This window comes from Lagenorhynchus albirostris, chromosome 1, assembly GCF_949774975.1.
Source record: "Lagenorhynchus albirostris chromosome 1, mLagAlb1.1, whole genome shotgun sequence".
NCBI lineage: Eukaryota > Metazoa > Chordata > Mammalia > Artiodactyla > Delphinidae > Lagenorhynchus > Lagenorhynchus albirostris.
Window position 1 is genome coordinate 75928949 of NC_083095.1, and position 24453 is coordinate 75953401.

The 24453-nt window shown below is 37.2% G+C and overlaps 2 protein-coding genes across 10 annotated transcripts in view; one reads left to right on the forward strand and one right to left on the reverse strand.

Annotated features, from left to right (window-relative positions):
- Positions 1-8587, reverse strand: part of RPGRIP1 (RPGR interacting protein 1) — an 82381-nt gene extending 73794 nt beyond the window's left edge. The window contains 1 exon segment of the mRNA XM_060168213.1: positions 8483-8587. The gene's annotated coding sequence lies outside the window, so the exon portion shown is untranslated.
- A 1446-nt stretch (positions 8588-10033) lies between these two features.
- HNRNPC (heterogeneous nuclear ribonucleoprotein C) overlaps positions 10034-24453 on the forward strand; it is a 47359-nt gene continuing 32939 nt past the window's right edge. For 2 of the 9 annotated variants that reach the window (XM_060146389.1, XM_060146383.1), the window contains exons 1-2: positions 10041-10182; positions 15157-15182. The gene's annotated coding sequence lies outside the window, so the exon portion shown is untranslated. Of the gene's footprint in view, positions 10183-10796; positions 10842-15156; positions 15183-15556; positions 15907-24453 lie in introns of those variants that run through there. The other 7 variants (XM_060146365.1, XM_060146382.1, XM_060146350.1 and 4 more) reach the window with 7 other exon arrangements.

Below are 24453 nucleotides of genomic sequence, written 5' to 3' on the forward strand. Positions count from 1 at the left end.
ATTTAGTAAAATACTCATAAAATTTACTATCTTAACCATTTTTAAGTGTATTTTCAATAGTGTTAAGTATTGTTAAAAAACAAAATTCAGGGCTTCCCTGGTGGCGCAGTGGTTGAGAGTCCGCCTGCCGATGCAGGGGACACGGGTTCGTGCCCCGGTCTGGGAAGATTCCCACATGCCGCAGAGTGGCTAGGCCCGTGAGCCATGGCCGCTGAGCCTGTGCTCCGCAACGGGAGAGGCCACAACAGTGAGAGGCCTGCGTACCGCAAAAAAAAAAAAAAAAAAATTCAACTTGAGTAAATTTTATACATCTTATTGGTTTTAATTCAACAATTCATGAATCAGGCAGAATTCTATCTAGCTGACAGAAAGGAGCTCTGAGGAGCTGTACAAAAAGAAAGACTTTTATAGGCAGAAGGGAGTGGGAGCAAGGGAGTTGTACTGGACAAAAGAGTGGTTGGTTATTGCATCCTTTAGGGGACGGCAGGGGTCTATCAGGTAGATTACCTAACGAGTGTGGATTAGGCAATTCTGACTGGCTGGTTTAAGATTCCATTTTGGGGAGAGCTGAAACTGTAATTAAGTCAAGTCTTGGTTTGGTAACATGGGGCTTAGGATAAGCAACTCCATTGTGGGCCTGTTGTCTTATTTTTAACAGTATATTCACATTGTTGTACAATCAATCTCCAGAACCTTTTTGTTTTACAAAACTGAAACTCTATGCCCATTAAACAACTCCCCATTTCCCCCTCCCCCCAGCCCTTGGCAACCACCATTCTACTTTGCTGTTTCTATGGCTTTGAGTACTCTAGGTCATTTAGTTTTAAAAAGTTTTTATTTTTCATTAACCGATATATAATTCACAATGAACATTTAAAAATATTATTAAATATTCTATTATATAATTTTAAATGGCTGCTTAATAGTCTATTCTATAAATGTATCATCAATTTAATCAATGCCCTATTGATGGGCATTTAGACGGTTTTTTATTTTTTGCCATTCTAACCATATCGCATTAAAAACCCTCATAGATAAATCCTTGCTTCCATCCACATTTATTTTTCTAAGATGAATTACTAAAAGTAGAATTGCTGAGTCAAAGAGAATGCCTACTTTTAAGGTCTTTGATACTTATTTCCAAACTGTCCAACCAACTTTCAGAAAAGTTGTACTAGTTTACACTTTTGTCAGCAGTATCCATTTCTTCTCATCTTAACATTAGGAGCATCTTTTTTTTTTTTGATACCTATTTCATAGACAAAAATACTAATTCACTGTGCTTTTAATATGCATTTCTTTGCTTGCTAGCTGCCTTGAACTTTTAAAATATTTATTATCATTGTATATTTCTTTTAAGAGTCACTGATGTGTTAAGGATACTCGATTTTTTCATGTTTTCTATTTTGGTTATATGTCTGTTGTAAGTGTAAGTATTTTACACTCACACTTAAGAAATCTTAAAACAGATTTAAGAAAGTATTTTTTAACACCATGGAAAAGTTTTATATACTAGACCTATGCTGTCCAAAATGGTAGCCACTAGCCACATGAGGTTATTAGGTATTTGAAATGTAGTTAGTGTGACTAAGGGATTGAGTTTTTAGTGTTATTTCATTTTTTTCCTTGTAGCTTTAAAAAAACAACTTTATTGAGGTATATTTTACACATGCCCATTTCAGGTGTAAAACACAATGAATTTTTAGAGTAACTTCACTGACTAATGCAACCATCACCATAAATCACTTTTAGTACATTTTCATTCCCCAACTTTATTTACTTTAAATTTAAAATTGAAAAAGGATACTTGATTTAGTTACTAGAAACCATACTCACACAAGCTTAATAAGGCTTTTGTTTACTTTTCAGGACTCAGATAAAAGGGAAGGGACTTTAATGATCTCTTCTCCATTGCTCAAATCTGCCATTTCAAATGCATGCCACCTATCTTTGTGATAAATTATCCCTAATTCAGCATTTCTTCACATTCCCCAAATTTACCATTTTTTGACTCCTACTATTCTGTTTTTACCACTCCCCAGAAGGGAATGGTAGTCAGGGTTCTTTGAACAATGAGAAAGTGAGCAAGGGAGTATGTTCTAGGTTTTAGGTATCTGAATATAAATTGAGATGACAAAAAGGCAGTATTCTGAGGGTGGAGTTGTGGCATAGGTAGTAATAAAAGATAAGAATCATTCTATTGTAAGAGTTGCTATATGATCCAGCAATCCCACTCCTGGGCATATATATGGACAAAACTATAATTCAAAAAGAAACATGCACCCCTATGTTCATAGCAGCACTATTTACAATAGTCAAGATATAGAAGCAACCTAAATGTCCACCAAAGAAGATGTGGTACATATATACAATGGAATATTACTCAGCCATAAAAAGGAATGAAATAACGCCATCTGCCGCAACATTGATGGACCTAGAGATTATCATACAAAGTGAAGTAAGTCAGAGAGAGAAACACATATACCATATGTTATCACTTACATGTGGAATCTAAAATATGACACAAATGAACTTACCTACAAAACAGAAACAGACTCACGGACGTAGAGAACAGACTTGTGGTTGCCAAGGGGGAGGGGGTGAGGGAGGGATGGACTAGGAGTTTGGGATTAGCAGATGCAAACTATTATATATAAAATGTATAAACAATAGGGTCCTAGTGCACAGCACAGGGAGCTATATTCAATATCCTGTCATAAACCATAATGGAAAAGAATATGAAAAAGAATATATATGTATGTATAACTGAATCACTTTGCTGTACAGCAGAAATTAACACATTATAAATCAACTATATTTCAATAAAATAAAGTACAGAAAAAAAAAGAATCACTCTATTGTAATGTTCCTCAGACATTAAGAAAGTTCTCCAAAATTATGTTTAAAAACTCCCTGAGTAAATTTTATAATGGTCGGTCATATGAAAGATAATTACTATGTGAAATAAAATTTCATATTTGAAAGGATTTGGGCCAGTTCACATAGTATTTTTATAACATTTAGATGTTTGCTCAAAAGGTCAATTTCTACCATCATAGTATAATAAAATAAGCACTGATTATGAAATGTAAGACTTGTCAGCTGAAAAGCACTTTGTAAGCTGTACAAAGATTAGCTTAATGAAAAATTACCAGAGGGTAAAATCTTGTGCTTCAGAGCCAGAAGGAGAACAGATGGCAAGAGTGTTAAAGAAGGCTTAACCTGCAAGAAACCAGATTTAGGTCATTGCTGGGATGAAAATTAGAAGAGACGCAAAGAAGACAAAGGAAAAAAAATGGAGAAAAACATTTAGTAGGAAGGAGAAAAAAGAAACTGAGGAAATAACAAAGAAATAGAAAGTCTTCTTCAGTCATTTATTTTCACAACATTTCCTTGAAGGGGCTGGGGCCTATATTATATAGATTCCATAGTACCCTGTACTTATATTTAGTAGCACTTGATACAATTTATTATAAGCAATTGACTAATTATTCATTTAATACTTGACTCTGTTCTGAAGATCAGGGACAATCTCTATTTTGTTTACTTCTATGTTCTTGTGACCTGGCATAGTACTTGACACAATGCTTATTAAAGAGCATGTACTTTATAAATATTTCTTCTATAAATGAGTAAAATTTTTTCACCTTGGCAAATCTTACATTATTAATAACTATGTAATGGTTATATGCACACATTCTAGAATCAGACTTCCTAGAGTCAGAATCTTAGCTCCATCAAAAACTAGCTGTGCCAAAGACCTAAACGTAAGGCCAGACACTATCAAACTCTTAGAGGAAAACATAAGCAGAACACTCTATGACATAAATCACAGCAAGATCCTTTTTGACCCATCTCCTAGAGAAATGGAAATAAAAACAAAAATAAACAAATGGGACCTAATGAAACCTAAAAGCTTTTGCACAGCAAAGGAAACCGTAAACAAGACCAAAAGACAACCCTCAGAATGCGAGAAAATATTTGCAAATGAAGCAACTGACAAATGATTAATCTCCAAAATTTACAAGCAGCTCATGCCGCTCAGTAACAAAAAAACAACCCGGGCTTCCCTGGTGGCGCAGTGGTTGAGAGTCCGCCTGCCAATGCAGGGGACACGGGTTCGTGCCCCGGTCTGGGAAGATCCCACATGCCGCGGAGCGGCTAGGCCTGTAAGCCATGGCCGCTGAGCCTGCACGTCCGCAGCCTGTGCTCCGCAACGGGAGAGGCCACGGCAGTGAGAGGCCCGCGTACCGCAAAACAAAACAAAACAAAACAAAACAAACAACCCAATCCAAAAATGCGCAGAAGGCCTAAATAGACATTTCTCCAAAGAAGATATACAGATTGCCAACAGACACATGAAAGAATGCTCAACATCGTTAATCATTAGAGAAATGCAAATCAAAACTACGATGAGATCTCATCTCACACTGGTCAGAATGGCCATCATCAAAAAATCTAGAAACAAGAAATGCTGGAGAGGGTGTGGAGAACAGGGAACCCTCTTGCACTGTTGGTGGGAATGTAAATTGATACAGCCACTATGGAGAACAGTATGGAGGTTCCTTAAAAAACTAAAAATAGAATTACCATATGACCCAGCAATCCCACTACTGGGCATATACCCTGAGAAAACCATAATTCAAAAAGAGTCATGTACCAAAATGTGCATTGCAGCTCTATTTACAATAGCCAGGACATGGAAGCAACCTAAGTGTCCATCAACAGATGAATGGATAAAGAAGATGTGGCACATATATACAGTGGAATATCACTAAGCAATAAAAAGAAACGAAATTGAGTTATTTGTAGTGAGGTGGATGGACCTATAGTCTGTCATACAGAGTGAAGTAAGTCAGAAAGAGAAAAACAAATACCGTATGCTAACACAAATAGAATCTAAGAAAAAAAAAAAGGTCATGAAGAACCTAGGGGTAAGACGGGAATAAAGACACAGACCTACTAGAGAATGGACTTGAAGATATGGGGAGGGGGAAGGGTAAGCTGGGACAAAGTGAGAGAGTGGCATGGACATATATACACTACCAAATGTAAAATAGATAGCAGTGGGAAGCAGCCTCATAGCACAGGGAGATCAGCTCGGTGCTTTGTGACCACCTAGAGGGGTGGGATAGGGAGGGTTGGAGGGAGGGAGACGCAAGAGGGAAGAGATATGGGAACACATGTATATGTATAAATGATTCACTTTGTTATAAAGCAGAAACTAACACACCACTGTAAAGCAATTATACTCCAATAAAGATGTTAAAAAACAAAAGGCAAAAAAAACCCCAAAACTAGCTGTGCCACCTTAGGCAAATGACTTAACTTTTCTGTGACTTAGTTTCCTCATCTTTAAAATGGGGATAATAAAATGCCAGATGAAAAGTGCTTCACACAGTTATATAAAAGTTATCTATTATTATTATTAACATAATGATGGCCAATAATACTTAAAATCAAATACTACCCAATCTCAAAACCACTAGATGTCATGATTCTGAATTGCTTTAATCTTTCTAATTTTTCCAAACTTTGTAGATAAAGATTTTTTGCTTACTTATTTTTTAATTTTTTAAGCTCAGGGTTTTGGTTATTAAGAAAAAGAGATGAAAGAAGTCCCTGATTACAGATTAATGATGATAATATTCCGGTAAAAATAAGTCCATGTATACATTTTTTAAAAATCTGTAAAAATCTACACCAAATAGTTAAGAATGCATATTTTTGGAGGACAGATCACATAGAAGCTTTCACTCTTTCTGTATTTCAGTTTTTTACAATAACCACAAATTATCAGAAAAAAGCAAATGCGGGACTTCCCTGGTGGTCCAGTGGGTAAGACTCCAGGCTCCCAATGCAGGGAGCCCGGGGTTCAATCCCTGGTTGGGGAACTAGATCCCACATGTGTGCTGCAACTAAGGAAGTCCACATTCTGCAACTAAGGGGTCCGCATGCTGCAACTAAAAGATCCCGCACGCTGCAATGAAGATCCCACGTGCCACAACTAAGACCCAGTGCAGCCAAAATAAATAAATAAATATTTTTTAAAAAAGAAAGAAAAAAAAGTACATAGGATATTTCCATTTGGAAAGCTTTAAAATAAAAAGAGAAAAAAACAAAACACTAGAAGCCTTGAGAAGGTGTATATCCAAAGTGACCAATAATTTTATTATCAGTGTTTAAAACCTTTTTTGCAGAATCTATGCCTGTTGGAGGACAGCAGGGGCTGCCTAGGCATAGGGTCTTGTGGAAGGGATAACACTGATAGGTAATGAGGGGCCAGTCAGGGAAGAGCTGTGAATGAAACAGTGAAAATGGAGGACTGGAATAGAGTGCTATTATAGGATTTTAGTGTGGGAGTCACACAATAAAACTGAACGCTTTCAAATGATTACCATGACAGCAGTTTGCAGGATCAGCTTGGGGGACAGACTCAATGTGGGAGAAACAGGATGCAGTCAAAGAGTAAGGCTCTTGAAAGTGGTGTGTAATATATTTATCGTGTCATTTTTCAGGTAGAATATGGTTGCCTATAGCAGATAGGTTGCCAACAGTCAGAAAGGTCTCCAAATTAGTGTAAAGAAGGATGAAGTAGCGTTGGGTATTAGAAAGCTCTGTGAAGTTTTAATCAAGTGCTTTGTCTGGATCCATCAGAGACCACCCCTCACTCTCCAGTGAAGTTGCTTATGATATCCTTGGACGATAAAGGATGTAGAGGAAGAGAAGCAATGATGATTGTACTAGTAAAGACCATTTGACTTGTTGAATGGAATAGGTAGATAATTAGGTATGCTGAGGGTGTGTAGGATGATAAATATTGAGGAAAATATTCAGCTAATAAGTTAGGTAAAAAGCAAATTAGGCATTTCATAGCTGTTACTGCTTTTCCTTTTGTCTCCTTCCTCTTGACAGGTGGCTTAGAACTTTGAGGAGGGAAAGTTGCAGGGGATACACTATTCTGGCAATACCTCTAAGCTACATAAAGCCTTGTTCAAAGAGAATTACTTCTTGAATTAAAGACAAAAGTACAGTTTTGTTTTTTCTCTTTAGCCCAAGGTAAGGAGTTACCGTTTCTGTTTCCTTATCTCTTCCCCTACTTCCCCTCCATTACTGGAGTCTGGCTCATGGCTTTCTTTCTACATACACAGCCACCTAATAAAAGCATTCAGTTTTAGAAGTTTAAGGGTGTTTAGAGTAAGCAGAAGAGATAAAGGGACCTTCCTCCACTCCATTTCACCCACCTAAGTTTACAGAGCCTTAAAACCAGAAAGTCCTGAATGTTTATCGTCAACATGGTGCTTTGCATTCTGCCTTGTATTATGCTATTTTTGCACTTGTTTTCTCATCCTTAGTAAATTCAAGCTACCTGATGGAGGGACTGGTTGTTAATTCTTCTTGTATCCTCCACTTCCACCCCATCTAGCATAGGGGTGAACTCCTTGAAAACATAAATGCTGTCTCTGAAGTACTTCCCTTGCACCAAATACAGTGTTGGTTAATAAGTAGGTCATGATAAAGATCATGCAGTAAAACTGATTTCTGGTAAAATGAATTTAAGTACTTTTCATTAACATTTTATAGACATTTTTACTCTATGAGAACAGTGAGTAATAAAACATGCTAGTGTTTATTTTTGTTTACTTAAGTCAGGAATTACATGAATTACATGTCAATCAAGCCTCACAGCATCTGGGTCCCTCTGAATAAGTGCTATATAAAATATTTAATAAAGAAAGGATAGTCTAACTGTCCTGGGAAAAGAACAATTTCCCCTGATAAATAAAAGCTAATGATTAATTACTTTAACATGAATTTCAGACACTCTGTTTAAGGTCCTAGGACATGTAATAGGAGAGAAAATAAGAATGTACATGTACAGAGAGAAATAAGAATTAAACTCTGCAATCGAAAGACATACTGGGACTTCCCTGTTGGTCCAGCGGTTAAGAATCCGCCTTTCAATGCAGGGGACGTGGGTTCGATCCCTGGTCAGGGAACTAAGATCCCACATGTCGCGGAGCAACTAAGCCCATGTGCCACAGCTACTGAGCCCGTGTGCCACAACTAGAGAGCTCGCATGGCACAATGAAGAGCCCTCATGCCACAAGGAAGGCCTGATGAAGCCAAATAAATAAATAACTATTAAAAATAAAATAAAAAAAGACGTACTATCTAGAAGGGGAGAAGAGACGAGTGTAAAATTAACCACAGTGCTATGAGGTCGTTTTAAATAAACTGCAATGTGGCAATTACTTGGAGATGTTTTCCCTCTGATTACTTGTTCTAAGTTGACAATTTGGAAAATATAGAAAAGCACAAGGAAGTGAAAAAAAAAAAAGCACACATAGTTCTCCCACCAAGAGAGAACCACTATTAACATTTTAGTATATTTTTTCTTACATGCTTTTTGGTTTTGCTTTTTAAATCTGCTTAAAGCAATATATGCATATGGCAAATAAAACAGTAGAGAAAGGCATACCAACGAAAAAGGCAGAAGGTTCGCTCTCCAAATGTATGTCAAAATAAATTTCTAGGCCCAAGATGGAGTCGCTCCTGCTGGGGGTGTCACATCAGCAAACCGAAACTTCATGTTCCTGTAAAGGCTCAGTTTGACCAGAAACGCAGTACATCCAGTCAGCCAATCCTCAAACGCCATATTTCTGGGCTCTATACTTATTTCCTTGTTCCTTAATCTTTCTAAATAAGGTCATATTCCTAACCCCAGCCAATCCCGCCCTGATTGCCTTGCAGCTTCTAATGCTGCATAAAACTCTCTTGTTCAAACTCCCTGGGGGAGTGCTCCATGGCTTGTGAGTCACTGTACTCTTCCAACCATGGATTGTTTTCCTTTGAGTAAAGGACATTAAACTCGTTACTAAATTGTCTTAATTTTCTCCTTTGACAGGTAAGTTTCCTCGTGAACCTCTATGAAATTCAGAATTAATTCAAAACTAATGCATACAACTGTATTCACATATGCATATATTCCTTAAAATGTATACAGATGGCATCACATTCTCTAGATAGTGTTCTGCATCTTGCGTTCCCTAACTACACAAAGAAATATCTTTCATTCCTAGCACAGCTGGTCCTATTCCATTGCGTGCATGGCTGCTATAATACAACCAGAGGGACTGCAGTGCAGACGATGCCAGTAGGTGGGGGACGGGCCATTTCAGGGTGAGGGGAATTAAGGGACCAGATTTCGGGGACGGGCACGGGAGACCTAGCCGGAAAAGCCAATTTGGTTGACATGTAGGGTATTAGTGAGATGATTTGGGGCCAGAGGATGGGTGCTGTAGTATATTCCAGGCCAGCATTTTGGACTTTCTTTACCTTTTGTGGTGGAGAGGTAAGGAAGTCAGTTGTTTTGACCGAGATATGGGTTGTCTGAAGAAGGGCTTGACAGGCTGAGAAGTGTCCAGGAAGGAGCTCTAGGGTTGGAAAAACTGCAGGGCTGGTTAGTTTTCTGGTCTTTAGTGCCCCCTCCCCACTCTAAGAAAAGTGTTTTCTTTATCCACACCGCAGGACAGAGAACTAACTTAGAGAGCTTTTCCTTTTACCTATGCCCAAGGCAAGGGCGGATCCTTCCAACCGCTAGCAAACAAAACCCAGCAAACCTTCCCCGCCCTTCCCCCCATCCGCCGCGGGAATTCCGAGATGTGGGCGGGCCTTCTACTAGGCGCTCTGAGGAGCACAGATAGGATCGCGCGGCCGCCAATCAGACCTTCCGGATACCCGGATGTGAAGCGGTGCGCGGTACAAAGGCAAGTTTCCACCCAGCTCTCCGTCAGGTACAGTGGCCAATAAGCATTTCTCAGGCGATAAATGACAGGAAAAATGACCAGTTACAAACTAGTTTCTGTCACGCATGTGGAAATTCGCTAGGTTAGTCTAACCCACTCCTAATTATGATTGGATAGAATTGTGAGGAGCTGTAAAACTGTCTAATTAGAAGCGGGAGCTAGAAAAGTCGCAGCCAATAGGAGGATTCCCAGGAGTGGGGCGGGGGTTAGGCCTTCGCCTCGGCGGCAGAGGAGACGCGGGGGCCATTTTGTGAAGAGGCGAAGGCTGAGCTGTTGCGGCAGCGTTGCGGACCTCGAGCAGCAGTTGGCTTCTCGGCGTAGAACTCGGGAGTGGGAGATTCAGAATCGAATCTCTTCTCCCTTCCCCCTCCTGGTGAGTGGAGGGGGCGGAAGCTGGGGAGGCGCTGGGTTTCTCGGGGAACGCGAGGGGGTGTGGGAGAGAAGACGAGGGAACCCTTCCCTCGGTAGAGTACGTAGGCCCCCGTTTATTTTATTTGCTTTGGGGGATTAGGTCTTACGCGCGCGAGAGTTTTTTAGGCCTCAGCCCTTGCGTAGATTTTTAACCTAGTGTCCTCTAGGCCACAATCGGCAGGGAAAATGTCCGTTTTCTTTTTCGGTCTCCTGCGTTAACGGATGCTGTCCTTTCATTTTCTATGAGAGGACGAAAGGGACGATCGAGATGCTCATTAATGTAGTTAATGTAGTGTCGATGCCTCCTGTTAAATTTAAATATTGAGCGGGGGGTGGGGAAGCGTTATCAAGCAGATATTTATTGTACCGCAAGCTTCTAAATTCTGGAGGGCACCTCACGGTTTAAGAATAGTAAATATTATAACAATAGATTTAATATTTTACTGATTTGTTTTATTTTACTCTTTTCTGAAGAAATGATGGACCTCGAAATAGTTATTTTCAATTTTATTTTTTAAACTTGTAATCTCATTTACGTATTAACATTAATAATTAAAGGTGGCTTTTTATCTGCAGGTTACAAATCACTTGAAATATATAAGTTAGTGGAACTTGCTTGAGGTGGGTATTACTATCTTTCTCAGACAGGAACCGAGGCGTGAGTGTTGATTGCCAGGGTCATATTAAATCAGTAGCAGAACTAGTAAGAAATTTGGCCACCAGCTTAAGTCAAGTGGCTTTACCTATTGGAATAGTAGGTATTAAAATTACTATATTTGAATCTTTACAAGAACCTAATTACAACAACACTAGCGGTAACTGGAAATTCCTAAATTATCTTGGGAAAATGTTAAATTACGAGAATTGCGTTTATTATTAATGTAACGTCCTAAGATGATAAAGTTTGACTTTCAGGATATTTTGGCATTAATTTTCCAGACCATCCCAACTTAGGCAAAAATGCATAACTGTATGCTTTTTTTAAGCAAGTATTACAGTGCTTACTACTTACTAGGTCCTGAAACTTTACCAAAGTTTTTTGCCAAGTTTGTAGAAATTACGTAGGTTTATAAGTGGTATCACAATCACTTCTCCAAGAAATCGCTTTTTTTAATCCTTGTCTAAGATTTAGTTGGTTTTATTTTTCATAATGTGTTACTGTCACAAAAAGTAATATTATTAAGTACAGTTTAAACCAATACTGTGGGGTAAATTCACGCCGTAGGGAACGTTTTTGATAGAAACTAAAAGTACTCTTATTCTACATAGCTATGCATTTGTTGACCCCTCACCATGTAGATATTGTAATAGGGATCAAAAGCATTGCCTTAAAAAAAAAAAAAGCCTAAGTATATTATTACATGGACTTAAAACTAAAGTGCAGAACTGTTAGAAGTGAGATAAGGGCAGTGACTGGTTAATTTAGGAAACCATACACCTAATAGATATATTGTTGGCAAATAACGAGAAATGTAAGAAATTAGTATTTAAGAACAACTATTGATGGGAATTGAAATTAACTGAAGGGCACTTCTCTTGCCTTGAGATGTTAGAAATATGGATTCCTTAGGATCAGCATGTACCAAGGTAACACTTCCTTTGATTTAATATTCCTCTGGAATGATTTGGCCGCAAAATTAATACCTGAAACAATTCTAGATTTGATTTCAAATAGATAGGCATTAGTAACATTTACATGTTCGTTGGAGAGAGGAAGGATTTAAGAAGGTTGAGTAAGTTACAGATCTGACCTTTTTGTGTTTCCCATGCTTATGCCTCGGGAGTGCCTGGTGGTGTTTTGCTGTTCCTTTGTAAACACACCTTATTATTTGTGATTAGGTCTCTAGAGTGTTTCACATAGCGTTGGACCTTGTTTTGGATGGAATTGCTGTTAGAAACAAGCAAGGAATAAACTCCAAAACAGCTAGTAATTCTAATCTTAAAGATTGATTATATTAACTGGTGGATGTGTGAGATTTAAGTGGTGAATGTGACGGTTGAAAGAACCTTGGCCTAGGAGTTAAGAGAACTGGATTTTTCCCACCCTGTTCATTATTACCTGACAGGCAAATCAGTTAAACTTTCTGGAATGCAGTTTTATACTTATAAGGGGGCTTATGCATCTTACCTGTTCTAATTTCTACTTTCTGTAACTCAAGTCATTTGTTGCCAGAAGGCTAAAAAGTGTACAGAAACAGTTTTATTATTGACAGTAGTTTTTGTATATTAGTTATTACTGGTAACTGCCTTAACAGTATCTGTCTTCAAGTAATTTTATTAGTTGTTATCTTTGAGGAGCATTATGTGGTCATACTTAATATGTACTGATTCGTTCTCATTGGGATTAGGGAAGTTTAAGGTTTTGTACATAATAGATTTACTAGAGAACTGACTTTGGTGTGACAACTGCATGTGTTCTCTTAGATATTGGAAATCTGGGGTTTATAAAGGGGAAAAGGATTACTATAGGGTTTTATAGTATAATATAGCATTTACTATGATATGTTATAATGTTCTCGTATTTATTTTGTATCGATCTTAACTAGAGGATAGAGATTCCTTATTAAACTCTACACAGTAGTTCTTAAACATGAGCAGACATTAGAATCAACCGGGGGGCTGGTTAAAACAGATTGCTGGGCTCTCCACCACCACTTTCTAATTAAGTAAGCCTGGGGTAGGCCCTGCTAATTTGCATTTCTAATAAGTGCCACGTGATGCTGGTTGGCAGCCCTTACTTTGAGAATACCTCTTTAGAAGAAGGATCCAAATCTCCCAGGGATTTGACAAAGTATAAACTAGGTATACTGCTAATTGCAAAGATTACAGTTAGGTGCTAAAGTTAGTTGGTCATTTTTATGAGTGGTAGCTCATCAACTTAACATCTTGGGAGGCAGCTTCTTGATTTTGAAAGATGTAAATGTTTTCACATTAGCTGCTGCTTTTTTTTTTTTTTTTTTCTTTCTTTTGCGGTACGCGGGCCTCTCACTGTTGTGGCCTCTCCCGTTGCGGAGCACAGGCTCTGGACGCGCAGGCTCAGCGGCCATGGCTCACGGGCCCAGCCGCTCCGCGTCATGTGGGATCCTCCCGGACCGGGGCTCAAACCCGTGTCCCCTGCATTGGCGGGCGGACTCTCAACCACTGCGCCACCAGGGAAGCCCAGTTGCTGCTTTTTAAGCTTATGTCTTGTAACACTGTTGCAAAGGATTTGTTTGTAGATGAGCCACGGTTACATAACATATCCTGAAATTTTTGAGTACCAGGTTCAGGCTGTGACTCCAAAGACGAAAATTGAATGTTTCACTATAACTGAACATCCCTAACAGTTACTCAGAGGAGGTAACATTCAAATAGTGTATGTTTTCTATGTACATTTAGTTTAACATTTTGTACAATTTAACACATCAGTCTAAGCATAAAAGTAGCTTACATGTCGTACCTAAACTGGTCTGCTACTACTTAAAAATTTACAGTTATAATTTTAGAGTTACAGTACCTGTTGCTGTCATCATTCATACGTAATTGACTCAAGCAACACTTTCTAAAAGCGCAGCTTAAAATTTTTTAATTTACTGACATTTGAAAAGGAGAATAAAATCTCATGATTGGATATTGAAACGCAAGTATGATCATTCTTACCTGCTCAAAGACCTGCAATCTAATTGCAAATCTTGTTGTAGCTGATGAAACACCCAGTCTGTCGTGGTATTATGTATCAGATTCGTAGAATTCCTATCTTGGAATTAGCTGTATGTTCTAGTTTATAAACAGTGGAACCACAGAAATAAATTCTTTAAGGACCATAATTTACTTTTCATCTGTTTTATGACATTAAATATTCAGTAGCCATAATAATCTTCTTTCCTTCATTTGATTTTTTTTTCATTCTGTTATTGAGAGTGTTAATGTGCTCCTTATTTAAATCATCTTTCCCCCTGATAGGTTCTGTCAGGTCTTTTGGTTTGACCACTCACTGGTTCTGAAACTAGATGTCATTTCTAGTATGTATCTTCAGGGTAGACCATTCCCCTTCAATTTGTATCATAGTAAAAGCTACATGGACTTAAAACCCACTAATCTGCTTCATAATCTTGATGTTTGACATTTGCTCACTTCTTCATCTCTGCTGACATGGTTTTTCTATATTTTCTTTGCCCAAACTGCTGATTATCAAATTGAATGTTGGAATGTGGACCTTTTTTTGAGACCCTTAAGGGAATACAGGTGCATATTTAGTCAACTTTAGGCACCTGCTGACATTGAAGAATTGTGAGGACAGTCACTGGTAGAGGCGATGATTCTATAGAAGCTGTCCCCATCCCAGTGGGATGTACGCTTTACCAAAATGTGTTAGATGCAATGGACAGATGTTTCTGTCTTGGGGGTTTAGGGCACAACATTTCTGAGGAACTCTGACTCAATCTGTCCCTTCTCCTTTCACAGGGCAGCAAGGCGAACCCCATCCCTACTCACTGGAGCTCAGCTTTGATTTTTAACCTCCCTTCCCCACCCTTCCAGAACACACACATTCCCATTCCAAAACTGATTTTATAAAGACATTTTAAACATAATGATGCAACTTGGTGTGCACTACAGCAGATTTACAGGTGTTTTTTTTTTAATTGTTTCCAAAAACGGGACTTGGATTTAAGATGTAATTTTTAAATTTCTATTTCTATTTTTTCTGCAGCAGTTGGGTAGGAGGAGGAGGAGCCTTTTAGCCTCTCATAAACTGACCTCTCAACTTCCTCGTGTATTTTTAAGTTTGATTGATGATGTGGAAAGGGCTTTGCTTGTCTGCTACTGAGAACTTTACCCTTGCGGTTTTTGTGGAAACTGCTTTTGGAAAGAGAAAAGAAATGAACTTTATTGACTTGACATTTTTGCACCTCCCGTTTTTCTAATCTGGGCTATTTTTATTTTTGTTTTTTTACAGTGAGATTTTTTTGATCTTCAGCTACAGTAAGTTATTCCATTTTTGTTTTTACATTTTTCCTGACTTTCCGCTGATTTCCTTTTTATTGTTGTTACTAGTTACTATTATTATTTATTATTATACTTAATGATGGTGATGATGATGATGATAATGACACTGATGATTTTTAACCGGATTAAAATCGAGTTTTTCTGAATGTTCATAAGAATTTCTCCGGCCTCCTGATTGACTTTGGAGTTTTGCATCTTGGGAGAGAAAGTGAAGGCATTAGCATTTTTAAGTGGATTGATCACATAAACCTTTTCTCTCCCAACCCCCCCCTCCCCCCCTCCCCCCCCATCCCCTTCCCCACGCTCGAAAGAATTTTACTGGCTGTTAAGTCTGTGACCTTATTTTTCCTGATCTTTAACTTAACTGTTTTAGAGCATCTCTGGACGTCGTCTGTATTTTTAATTTTTTTATTTTTGTTTTTTTTATTTTTAATCTTTCATTTGTTAAATTTTTAAACTGTGCTGCAATAAAATGTGTGTGGTACTACTTAACACCTAAGTTGGTGATGGCATTTTCCCAGAAAGCCATCTCCCTCCTGTTTCCCTTGAAATCCCATCCTGCTTTTCCTGTACACTACCCCTCACAAACCACAAGCTGCAGCAACATGGATGCCCAGCCTGGAGCAGCAGCAGCCAGGATGACCTGGAGCCAGGGGGGCCTTCGGAACAGATGCACACCCTTCCTGGGTGATGGTAAGAGGTGTGAGGTCCACTTGGTTTCCTTGGAAAGACTAGGAAATACACTGGTTTAAGTTTAGTTGATGTGGTGTAGGTGATAACTTCTACCTGGAAATGTTTGGGTTAAGGCTTTTGTGCGTATCTCAAGAGATGTTCCTAAGGGAGACCACTTCAGGGTTTTGTAAACTAATGGAATTATGAGTGTCAAACTGGGGCTTGCTGAGAGTATTTCATATATGGAAAGAGCAGCTGAAGTTCGCATATACTTTAGAATGAAGACGACTTGTTTTAATGATTAGCAACAAGACAGACATATTAGGTGGTACTTTTTCTTAGATGATTGCAAATCAGAAAAATTTTCTGTCATTTAGAGTTATCTTCCTTGGGTCTGTGACAACAATTTTGGATTGTATTCTGTTTAGACTGTTTTTTATCATTAAAAGTTAACATGAATCAGACCACAAGAAGCATGCTGTGATACTGAAATGCTATCTCACTGGAAGGTTTTTTTAAAAATAGAAAGATAAATAGACTTTTTAACCTCAGAAAGCAGGAAAATCTGTATAATCTCTGTGTCCAAATCTGGAAAGATCTGGGAGTGACCTCTTTTTCAGTGATGACTTGTGGCCCAGCTAGGTATTGGGGAATCCACTGTGTTCCCAAGGGTAATAAGAAAGAATGAATCTGGTCTATTCACAAGAAAAATGCAGAGATTAATAAGGATGTGGATAGCCAAGGAGTTGAGAATATTAGCAACCTGTAGTATTTTACTGACAACAGTGGAGTATTTTGATAACTCACTTTAGAGTTGCTTTAATAGATTTTGAGCTGGGATGGGGCAGGGAGGAAAAGTAGAGTGATTTTTAAAGGTATATTTAGTTCTGTGGGTACTAGGGTAAATCACATTCTTGACTCCTTCCCTTGCTCATTCTGAGAGAGTAAAATCTAAAGTGAACACTGAAGGCAACCTCAAAGGAAAACAATGGGAAAAAGTTAAGTAAAATGTCCTGAGGTTATCTGGAAGAGGAATGGAAAATTTTCTTTTATAGGTCCAAGTTTTACTGATACCCTCTTTGGTATGAAAGCTGTTTCTACCTCTGTGTTTCTGTTACTGTCATTGTGTGGCTGTTGTTCGCTATAGGTTCAGCTTAATTTATTTCTTAATTTTACAAATCCATTATTTTATGGGTCATGTTCTTCTGGTTTTGGGGATGCAAAAAGGTATAATAGTTCTTCAGGGACTCATAGCCTTGTGAGGGAGACAGATGGATGAGATAATGTCACCATGTGATAGAGGTGGGCACAGGCTAGAGCCATGCAAAGGTGGGTACCTAATTGACTTTTTTAAGAGGTCAGGAAATGCTTTTAAGAGAAAGGGAGCTGAACTGAATCTTAGAGAGGTAAGGCCAGATTATAAAAGTTTTAATACCATGCTAAGAAGTTTGTATTTTATCCAGAAACCAGTGGTGAACTATTGAAAGATTCTAAACTGGGGAGTGACATCAGATTTTCATTTTTAGAAATGTCATCTGATAGCAGTGTGGAAATGGCATAGAGGAGAATAAGATTGGAGTAGGTGATAAATAAGGAAGGTACTAAAATAGGAAGAATAATGACCTGGCCTGGCCAAAAGCAATGGTATTGGGATTAGAAGGGGGTAAATTTAGGAGGATTTGGTGGTGGCTGTGATAGGAAGAGTGAGGGATTTGGCATGACTCCCAGGTTTCAAGTTAGAGATGTTTGTTCATTAAACATTTGAGTGCTTATTCTGAAAATCACCATTAGACTTGGGCACATACAGATGAGCAAAACATACTGTCTCCTGCCCTCTTGAATATTATTATAGACCATTGAGGGAAGAAATAAAGTGAATAGCACTTTCACAGTTTAGATCCTTGAAGGAAAAGAACAGAGTGAGATGATATTTAAGGGAACCAAATTTAGAATATGGAGGTGGGAGGGTGCTGCTAGCGAAGAGACCTTAAAGGAACTGATGTTGAAATTGAGGTCTGGCAGTAGATTATCTTACCTGAAAGCACAGGTATTGGGGGGGAAATCTTGGCCTCAGAGCAAGATATACTACTGGAGAATAGTCACCAAGAATGCATAGAGTAGCAGATGAAGTTGGAAAAGTAGGCAAGTATCAAGCATAATGTACAGGTCCTTAAAAGGTCCACGTTTAAGATCTAGATTGTCTTGGGCACAATAGGAATCTGTTGAAGGACTTTGGAGAGATCTGATTACTTTCTTGGAATTTCCTTCAGGCTGTTGTGTGGGGAATGTTAGTAATGAGGACTAAGTGCTAATAGGACTAAATAGGTTAGAAGACCTGTTATAGTAGGCCACTATCTGTTCACCTCTTGAAGAAAGTAGTAATCGCAGGCCTGAGGGCACTTGCCCTGGTTTTTCCCAGATGTGTGTATTAATGAGCAAATGTAATGAGTTTGAGGAGGATAGGTTAGTTAGGCTTTAGGAAGTTACTAGTTATTTCTGCAACACCCCTGTTGGGTCAGACTTGACATAATAACTTTCCTGTTTGAAAGGAAAAATGAAGTAGAAAAACTTGAATTTCTTCCTTTTGGAAGTAATAATCTGGACACTTCACCATGTGTCCACCACTGTAAAAGTTCTTGTGTTAACTTAATCATCATTGTAACCTTATGTAAATATTATTGTCTTTCACGTTTTGGAGATGAGACTGTTGAAGCACAGAATTTAAATAATTTGCCCAAAGTTAGACACACTTAATAGATGGTGAGGCATGGATTCAACCCAGGCAGTTAAGCCTGCAGATTTCAACTCTTAGTCATACTAGACGGACTGTGCTTTACTTGACATGTGAAGTATTCTAGGAAAACAAATCTTTAATTTGGTTAAAGTGCCAAAAAAGAAAAAATAAACTGCTCTGGATTTCTATTTTTGGCAAGTTTTAAGCTAAATGTCATTGTTAAATATTTTGTTGTTCAATTCACAACAGTTTAAATAGCATGAAATATCCAAGGTAATTGTTTAGGTAGATATAGCTTTGTAGTATAATTTTATGGACTCTTTGGATGTGACAGCATTCTTTAGGGAAGTAAACATGTTTAAAAGTGAGTTTCAGTTGGGAGAAAAAATAAATAATTGTATTATTTATGGTTTTAAAAAATATGTAACCCAGAGGGATGTTACTAAATCCAGTGGTTCTTTTTCAGTCCTTATCAATTACATTTGACCTGTTGGTGTGATTTAACCAGTCGAGCCACTTTCTTCCTTAAAACATTTTTTAACTTAACTTCCAGGTTTTTATTTTCTTTCTGGTTATTCCTTCTCCCACTCAGCTGGAGTGCTCTGTGGTTCAGCTCTTCCACTTTTCTATTCACACTTCCTGGGTCATTTAATCAGTTCCATGATTTTATAGACTATCTGTAAACTGATGATTCCCATGCATATATCACCATCCCGGACTTCTCTTTTGAATGACATACTGTCATCTGTCCAGTTACCTACCTGACAACTCCCTTGAATGTTAAGTATATCAATTTAAAAGTATGAAACTGGGCTCCTGCTGTTCTTCCCTCAAACCAGTTTCTTCTGCAGTGTTGCCCATTTCAGTTAATGAAACTCCAGTTTTCATGTCAGTTAGGATGGTTAGCCATCCTTGACTTTTTTTTTCTTCTCATACCTCACCTTTGGCATTGTAGAAAATGCTGTCATCTCTGCCTTTAAAATATAACAGGAATTCTCCACCCATTCTGCTATGGCCTGATCCAATTTCAAGCCATCATTTGTCTTGCGCATTATTGCAATAGGTTTATGTTTCTTTTGCCCCTCTACACCAATGTGTAACTAGATTGATCCCATTGAAATGTAATGCTTGAAAAATGTATTGCTTGAGTAGTTTCCTTCTTGAAATTCACTTAATAGCTGGCTATTTCAGTGTTGAAGTCAAAATTTCACTGTGATTTACAAGGTGCCCTACCTGATCTGTTGTGCCCCTCCTCCCTTGTTAATGGTATACTACTCTGCTGCAGCCACACTGGCCTCCTTACTGAGACTTGAACATAATAGATGTTCCTACCTCAAAGCCTTTCCTTGGAATTTTCTTCCCCTAGACATTGAGACGGTTGGGTTCCTCAGTTCGTTTAGGTTCTTACTCAAAAGCCACTGCCTCAGTGCTGTTTTCCCTCACTTAGCCTTCTAAATACTCTTTAGCTCTTTTCATCAACTCTCATGTTATAGAAGTTTATTTTCTACTACGTAAAGATACAGAGAAATATTTGGAAAGTTAGACGCGAATCAACATTGATCGATTACTTCTGGACAAGGGAGAGGGATTTAGGAGGGTTAGAAAACTTTTGTGTGCTCAAAGGCTTAATGAGCAACACAGCATTATTTTGCTTCTAATTAAACTTAAAACTCCTTGTTGTAGGGATACATCAACTCTTCGGATTTTGTGTCTGGGTATAAATAGCATAACTATGGCCTGTGTAGTAGTTTAGTAAGCAGTTTTTATAGTTAAGTTGTAAAAACAGCCTTAAAATAGGTTTGGCTGTGATGGAATGAATGAGTCATGTTAGCATTTGAGGGCATAGGCTGCTGTGTTGTCTGTGATGGAGCTGTAATCAAAATTTGGAAGAACTTTATCACTTTTTAAAAATTTATTCTCCAGTGGGAATGCATCGCTATCTTTAAGAGGTAGCCATAGCAGATTAAAGGACATCTGAGTTTTTCTTCCTACCTAATCTGATTCCAATTTCACCAGTCTGAAATATTCTTCCTGCTTCTTATTTAGATTAACCTACAGCTTTTGAGTTGATTTCAGAACTAATATAACTCCCTGAAGTTCATTGAACCAGTCTTAGGCTTTTCTAACTAGTCTGGAATGACATTTAGGAATAGTTTAGTAGAATACATGTTAAATGAATATCTTCCCTTAGCCTTCTAATTAAAATTCTGTATTCTGAAAATGATGTAACCATTCATAGTGTGCTATAATTCCTTATATTAATCTTTTATATAGTCATCTTCACCTAAGTGGTTTTGTGATAACTTTAAAAAACTTTATGGCTAAAATTGAGGTAGCGAAGTGCTTTCTAAAGAAAAATTTTCCCTTGTCCTTGAAATTTTGTTGGCTTCTTATGTTGGAATTACAGTTATTTGTGCTGTTTAAGATATAGTTTTACTGAAATTAAAGAGGAAGACTAATCAAATGACTTAAGATTGATGTGGATTTTTAAGAGAAGATACCCCCATCTTTATTTTAGGTTTAATCCGAATTAAGCAGTACATGCTCACATAACCTTTAGAAAATGTAATGCAGACCCCTCAAAAAAGACATACTTAACCATCCAAAATAAAAGGTTTTGATGTCTCCTTTTAGACTTTTTTTGCATATGTAGGCGTTTGAAAAAGTAATGTCCTACATATGGCATGTACATTTAAGTAATAATTTTTTTCTTCAACACAAACATAACATAAAATGTTATTAGATAACAGCTCTCCTAAAAATTTTCATGACTATGTAGTATTACATTGCATACTTGTACAATATTTTACTTAACCAGTAATCTATTGTTGGGCCCTTAGGTTTTCCCCCAATTTTCCCTTTTACAAACAATTTTTATAAACAGTTGAACAGTCTTACAACTAAGATTTTGTTAATACCCTTAGTTATTTTCTTAGAATTATGCCCCAGAAGTACAATTATTCAAGAGCATGAATGTTTTAAAAACTTTCAATCTAGGTTGCTCTCCAGGAAGGTGAAAACAGTTTATCTACTTATTGGCAATGTAAGTGACCACTAATAATTAACTTCTAGTTTTGTGAATTACTTGAATCTTTTGCTTGTGTTTCAGGGTTTGACCCTGAAATTTAAGTGTTCTTGGTGTTTGATAAGTATAAATTGAAGAGTAAGAATATTTATCGAGGTGCTACCAAGTTGATTATATTTCTGTGTATACTTTGAGATTTACGTGTAATTCTTTTTCTCAGATATGTATATATGTGTATATATGCATATATTCAGTGCTATCTTAATTTTATTGTGAAAAAAATTCAAACATGCAAAAAAGAATAGTATAATTGGTCTCCATGAACTTGTCCAGCTTTAGCAATTCTTGGGTGATGTTGTTTCATCTATACCTGCATCCAGTCCCTTCCCCTCCTGTGGTTTTGAAGTAAATAAATATTTGATATATTTCATCTTAGGTATTTCAGTGTCTCTTTAAAGATAAGGGCTTTAAAAATAACCAGTCATTATCACACAAAAACATGTAATAGATATTTTAAGAAGGCATTCTCCAGTTGTGTTTTATTTCTGTGGGAATGGTAATGTGGATGATTGTTTTTTGCTTACATGTTATGTTTTGCTTAGTTCTTCCTAGAATTTGGGAAGTTCTGTTTATTAGAGATAAGTGTAAAAAATTTTTTTGAATGAGAATCTTGGTATGATTATCCTCGTGTGATAAAATTGAGTTTTCAGGATAGCAAAAAATGGGATTCCACTATATTTCATATACATTTTACTATTAAATTCTGAAACTAGGAATAATTCTAAATTTTAGCTGCTTGGATCTGAGTGATGGAGAATGATATAGTAACTTTAAGTCGGGTTTCCTTATTAAAATTTATTTTCTTATAAAAAATTATTTTGCTGTACTCGTGAAGTCTTTTGTTTGCAATTCAGAAATCTATGACAACAAAGATTTTTCATCAGTTTGACAGACTCATTTGATGACAAAACCTGACTTCAATTGACATGAGATTATAATCTGTTACATTGAGTGACTATGCATATGTATTAATGCAGAAATATTAATGTATTTTATTTGATAGCTGAATGCTTGCCCAGATCCCACTGGGTGTTACATAGCAAAACCACGGTATTATCTTTGTAAAACCTGAAAAATCTTGATTTTTTTCCGAACGTGTTTCCTGGGGAGACTTTTAAAAGTGTATTTGTTATAACTCAATGCTCAGTTTGAGTTTACTGATAAAACTGAAGCTTTCTACAAGATAATAAAGAAATGAAGTCTTATGAATAAATATTGTTGACCCTTGCTATTCAGAATATGGTCTGTGCTACAGCAACAGCATATCATCATCATCATCATCATCATCATCATCGTCTGGAAGCTTCTTAGAAATACAGAATTTCATGCCCTATCCTTTCACTCCTTTTTATTGCTTGCTTGGGAGTTGGAAATTTCGGTAAAGTTTCTGGCAAGAGTGTTTATGATGTTTGGGGAGCAGAGTTGAGGGTCATAGAGTAGCCATGTTTTACATAAATTTGAAATAATGCAGTATTTAAAATGACCATTATATATACAAAATTTGAATAATGACTCTTCCTAAATTACAAATAGAATCAAAAATCAAGTAATTTCCAACAGGCAGGCTGGATAAATGGCAATGCCACTTAAGCAAGTAAAACAGAATAATGAATTTCTATTTTTCACTTAGATTGCCATGTTTGCTTTTTCTTTCAGTGTTTTTTGCTGAAAACAGTCAAGATTTATTGACCTTATTGAAGTAATTTTGAAATGTTAGCTTAATTCTTTTCCTATGAAAAGCATTCTCTTACATATTCCTAATGCTTGTTTGATACTCGTAGATTCAGGAAATTCTTTTTCAAATGGCTTAAAATGTTCCCAGAGTGAATAGATGTTTGTTGATGGGGAGTTTTACTGTATAGAAGCTGCCCTAGTTAAGAGTATGTTGGGTTCTAAAATGCTGTCTTCCCCCCCCCACCTCTTAAGTGTGATGTAACACTCAGAATAGAGGTGACTTAACATTTAATGATGGGGAAGGGGTTAAGTTAGGACTATGAGATTAACAGATAGAAACTACTATACATAAAATAAAACAAGGATTTACTGTATAGCACAGGGAATTATACCCAGTATCTATGTCTGTTAGGACTGCCAATGAATGAGAGACCCCAAATTATGGAATGCAATATCCAGTGAAAGTTTTGTTGTCCTAGAGATGCCCATTTCCTTGATTTTATATAGTTCTGAATTGCTCTTGAGGAAGGGAAGCACACAACTTTCTAACTTCTGTTACGGGGTTTATAGAAAAGCTTTGCTGACTTTCGGCCAAGCCATATATTGTAGTCATTAAATTCCAGGGGGGATGAAGCTGTCTTTACAGAATGAAAGAATTATGAAACTAATACGGTATTAAAGACTGAAAAAAAGAGTATTTTAAAACCTCACAATCTTGCCACATCCTGAGATGTCTAACACTTCAGTGTATAATCTTCTAGATAACTTGTATATTGTGTATGCTCCTTAACATCTTAAACATCTCTTGGTGTCAATAAGTTATTTTCAAATGTTGCTGCTTGTATCCAGTTATTACTGAAATTCATTTAGTCAGTTTCTTAGTATTATGAACCTGTTTTCTCATTTTTCACTGTTAACATGTCCACATCCTTGATTCCTTCAGATGAGTTCTCAGAGTGAGATTACTGAGTCAAAAGAACGTGCACAGGTTTTGTTTTGGGGGTATTTTGTTTTGTTTTTAAAGAACATGCACAATTTTAAGGTTTTTGATAAAATAGTCCATTTGTTTTCTGAAAATATGG